Below are 4,920 nucleotides of genomic sequence, written 5' to 3'. Positions count from 1 at the left end.
TTACAAGCTATTTTGAATAATAGCAACATAACATTATCTTAAAGATAAGATAGTAAAAGTGAAAAGAAAAAGAAACTATTCTCATAAAACACTATGCTTAAAGGAGAGAACCCTTCCAAACTCATTTTATGAGGCTAATATCACCATGATACCAAAACCAGACAAAGACACATCAAGGAAAGAAAACTTCAGACCAATATTCCTGTTGAACATAGACACAAAAATTCTCAATAAAATTCTGGCAAATCACATACAAAAACATATGAAGAAGATAGTACACCATGATCAAGTGGGGTACATCCCAGGAATGCAAAGTTGGTTCAACTGGAAATCAATAAATGTAATACATTACATTGATAGACTAAAAGACAAGAAACAAATGATTATCTCAATAGATGCAGAAAAATCATTTGAGAAAATACAGCACCCAGCATGTTCAAAACTCTAGAAAAACTAGGGAGAGTAGGAACATACCTCAACATTGTAAAAGCTATCTATGCCAAACCCAAAGTCATCATTCCTAAACAGAGAAAAATTGAAAGCATTCCCTCTAAAAACTGGAACAAGACAGGGATGCCCTCTTTCACCACTCCTATTCAACATCATTCTTGAAATTCTAGTCAGAGCAATCACACAGATGAAAGAAATTAAAGGGATCCGAATAGGAAAAGAAGAACTCAGACTATCACTATTTGCCCATGACATGATTCTATATTTAGAAGATCCAAAAATTTTCACCAGAAAACTTCTAGAACTAATAAATGAATTTAGTAAAGTTGCAGGATATAAAATCAATACCCATAAATAAAATGTATGTCTATACATATGCAATGAATCCACTGCAAGAGAAATTAGAAAAACTACCCCATTCACAATAACCTCAAAACAAAATACTTGGGAATCAATCAATCAATCAAAGAAAGAAATTGAAGAAAACTTTAGAAGATGGAAAGATCTCCCATGCTCTTGGATAGGCAGAATTAGTATTTCAAAATGATCATACTACCAAAAGTGTTATGCATATTTAATGCAACTCCTATTAAAATCCCAATGATATTCTTCACAGAACTAGAAAAAGCATCATGAAATTCATTTGGAAAAATAAGAGACCCAAAACAATCCTGTGCAGGAAGAGTGAAGCAGGAGGATCACAATATCAGAGCTTAAACTATTCTATAGAGCCATAGTAAAAAAAAAAAAAAAAAAAAAAAAAAAAAAAAAAAAAAAAAAAAAAAAAAAGTGGCATGGTATTGGCACAAAAATAGACCTGTAGACCAATGGTACAAAATAGAATACACAGAGACAAACCCACATAAATATAGTTATCTCATACTAGACAAATGTGTCAAAAACCCACATAAATATGGTTATCTCATACTAGACAAAATGTGTCATTGGAGAAAAAACAGTCTATTCAATAAATGGTGCTGGGGAAACTGGAAATCCATATGTAACAAAATGAAATTAAACCTCTATCTCTCACCCTGTACAAAACTCAACTCAAAGTGAATCAAAGACTTAGGCCCTAGAACAGACACCCTGTGCCTAGTAGAAGAAAAAGTAGGCCCAAATCTTCATCATTTGGTTTAGGACCAGACTTCCTTAATAAGACTCCTAAAGTGCTAGAAGTAAAATCAAGAATCAATGAATGGAATGAATTCAAATTAAAACTTCTTCTCAGCAAAGGAAACAATCAAGAATGTGAAGAGAACCTACAGAATGGGAGAAAATTTTTGCTACATGCACCTCACACAAAGCACTAACCTCCAGGATATACAAAGAACTCAAAAAGCTTAACGCCAAAAAAGCAAATAACCCAGTTAATAAATGGGCTAAGGAACTGAACAGACACTTCACAGAAGAAGAAATACAATTGATCAACAAACATATGAAAAAATGTTCATCATCTTTTGCAATTAGAGAAATGCAAATTCAAACTACCCTAAGATTTCATCTCACTCCAGTCAGCATGGCAATTATTCAAAATACAAGCAATAATAAATGTTTGCAAGGAGGTGGAGAAAAGGTACACTCATACATTGCTGGTGGGACAGTATGGAGATTCCTCAGAAAACTTGGAATGAAACAACCATGTGACCCAGCTCTCCCACTCCTTGGTTTTATGCCCAAAGGACTTAAAATCAACATACTACAGGGACACAGCCACATCAATGTTTATGGCTCAATTCACAATAGCTAAACTATGGAACCAAACTAGATGCCCTTCAATAGATGGATGGATAGAGAAAATGTGGTACATGTATACAATGGAATATTACTCAGCCTAAAGAAGAATGAAATTATGGCTTTTGCAGGTAAACGGATGGAACTAGAGAATATCATGCTAAGTGAAATAGGCCAATTCCAAAAAACCAAAGAACAAATGTTTTCTCTGATAAGTGGATGCTGATCCATAGTGGGGGTAGGGAAGAATGAAGAAACTTTGGATTCTGCAGAGAGGAGTGAGGGGAAGGATGGGGCCGTGGAGATGGGAAGGACGGTAGAATGAGACAGACATTATTACCCTCTATACATGTATGATCACACTACTGGCATGACACAGCACCATGTGCAGTCAGGGGAATAAGTTATGCTCCATTTGTGTACAATGTGTCAAAATGCATTCTACTGTCATGTATAATCAATTAGAACAAATAAAAAAAAATTTTAAAAACTCTATACTTTGAGTACTGGGATCCTAGTCGTGATGGAGGAAGATGCGACCAGAGGCCGGCAGTCGCTGGGAATGGAGAGTAGAGCGGGGGCTGCGGCCTAGAGGTCCAGACTTGAAGTTTGCCTCAGACGCGGTGGAGCCGCCGGGGTCTGAGAAGGTCTCCAAGCACAATGGAGGACAAATGAAACATCCAGATCATTGAGTGGGAACATCTGGACAAGAAGAAGTTCTATGTGTTTGGTGTGGCAATGACAATGATGATCCGCGTCAGTGTCTACCCATTTACCCTCATCCGCACCCGCCTGCAGGTTCAGAAGGGCAAGAGCCTCTACCATGGGACCTTTGATGCCTTTATTAAGATCCTTCGAGCAGATGGTGTGACTGACCTCTACCGGGGGTTTCTGGTCAACACCTTTACCCTCATCTCTGGCCAGTGCTATGTCACCACTTATGAGCTCACCCGGAAATTTGTAGCTGACTACAGCCAGAGCAACACAGTCAAATCACTGGTGGCTGGTGGCTCTGGTAGCCCAGAGCATCACAGTGCCCATTGATGTGGTCTCCCAGCATCTGATGATGCAGCGCAAGGGTGAGAAAATGGGCCGCTTCCAAGTGCGTGGGAACCCAGAGGGAAATGGGATAATTGCCTTTGGCCAAACGAAAGACATCATCAGGCAGATTCTGCGGGCTGATGGGCTTTGAAGATTCTACCGAGGCTATGTGGCTTCACTGCTTACCTATATCCCAAACAGTGCTGTCTGGTGGCCCTTTTATCACTTCTATGCAGAGCAGCTCTTGCACCTGTGCCCTAAGGAGTGCCCTCACATTGTCTTTCAAGCCATCTCGGGGCCCCTGGCTGCAGCCACTGCCTCCATCCTCAGCAATCCCATGGATGTCATCCGAACTCGCGTGCAGGTTGAAGGCAAGAGCTCCATCATCCTGACCTTCAGACAGCTGATGGCAGAAGAAGGACCTTGGGGCCTCATGAAGGGCCTCTCAGCCCGAATCATCTCAGCTACTCCCTCCACCATCGTCATTGTGGTAGGCTATGAAAGCCTCAAGAAACTCAGCCTCCGACCTGAGCTGGTTGACTCAAGACACTGGTAGCCAGTGGTGGGCAGAGAAGCTGGCTGTTTCCCACTACTCTGGGCTGGGGGCAGAGCAGGGAAGATAATACCCTCTCTAATGCCCCCACTACATACCCAGCCCTGCCCTGGGCCAGGTGGCCTGTTTGGGAAAGGGACAGAGACTTTGGACTGCTCTTGCTGAAGAGGTTCCATGCCTGGCTTCCTTGCCCCCATTATTAATTCTACTAAACTGGGCTCCCTTACTCAGTCCCTGGCCTGGAGGTCCCACCTGCCCTGACCTGCTAGCCCCTCTCAGGCTTCCCTCTCCATCTTCCTTGAGGCCCTGAGAAGAACTGTGCACAGAACTTATTTACTACCACTGGTTCCTCTTGAGCTTTCAGACTCTAAGCAGCTGCCCCCTGCCCTCTCCCACTTCATCTCTTAGGCTTGCTTATTTTTAATTTGGGTCTGAGCTGCCCACCAGACTACTTTACATTTCTCTGCCACTTTGGGGTAGTTGCCAGGCACTTTTGCACAGAGAGACAGAGCAGCAAAACCCTATCTTTACAGAGCACTCATCTTCTCTTTGGAGGAGTTATTAAGATGGGGAGAAAAGCTGATACTTTATTTTATGTATACATTTTTAAACATTTGTGAAACAGACTTAATCCTGCTAGAGCACCAATCCTGCTGTCAGAGCCCACCCTGCCTCAGACAGGTGAAAAAATGTCATGTATTCTTTTTCCTCAGTCCCAGTTCCATATCCCTTCAGCCCCAGCAGTCCCTGTACAATACGAGCTGTTGGCTTCCCCTGGCCCAGGTGACTACAGTGGGGTAGGGGGCACAGTTCTAAATAGATCAGGCTATCTAGGGTACACTGGACTTATAGCACCACCTTGAAAAGTCAGGTTGAGAGAGTAGTTGGTTTGGAAAGCAACAAGAGGGTATGTATTCCCTACCACATCTCCTCAGGCCAGCTGAGAGAACAAATGGAGGTTCTCAACTCCAGGCAACCATGACGTGCACATATACCCCAGTCACTCACACTCAAAGCAATAGATGTTGTCTCACAGTGGAAATCCCAGATGTGGAATGTTTTTGTTTTCTTCTCCCTGGGTGTAAAGAGTCATCCCAGTCATGGTACCCTGTACTTGCAAGAGAATAAAGATCAGGAAGTCA

General features: G+C 42.1%; 1 pseudogene; it reads left to right on the top strand.

Moving 5' to 3' along the window:
• The first annotated feature begins 2,832 nt into the window (after nt 1–2,832).
• On the top strand, nt 2,833–4,017 carry LOC124983589 (solute carrier family 25 member 44-like; annotated as a pseudogene).
• The last annotated feature ends 903 nt before the right edge of the window (nt 4,018–4,920 follow it).

Source organism: Sciurus carolinensis, chromosome 4, assembly GCF_902686445.1.
Source record: "Sciurus carolinensis chromosome 4, mSciCar1.2, whole genome shotgun sequence".
In the NCBI taxonomy this organism is placed as follows: domain Eukaryota; kingdom Metazoa; phylum Chordata; class Mammalia; order Rodentia; family Sciuridae; genus Sciurus; species Sciurus carolinensis.
The sequence above is the reverse complement of the archived record's forward strand: the minus strand, read 5'-3'. Positions and strand labels throughout refer to the sequence as shown.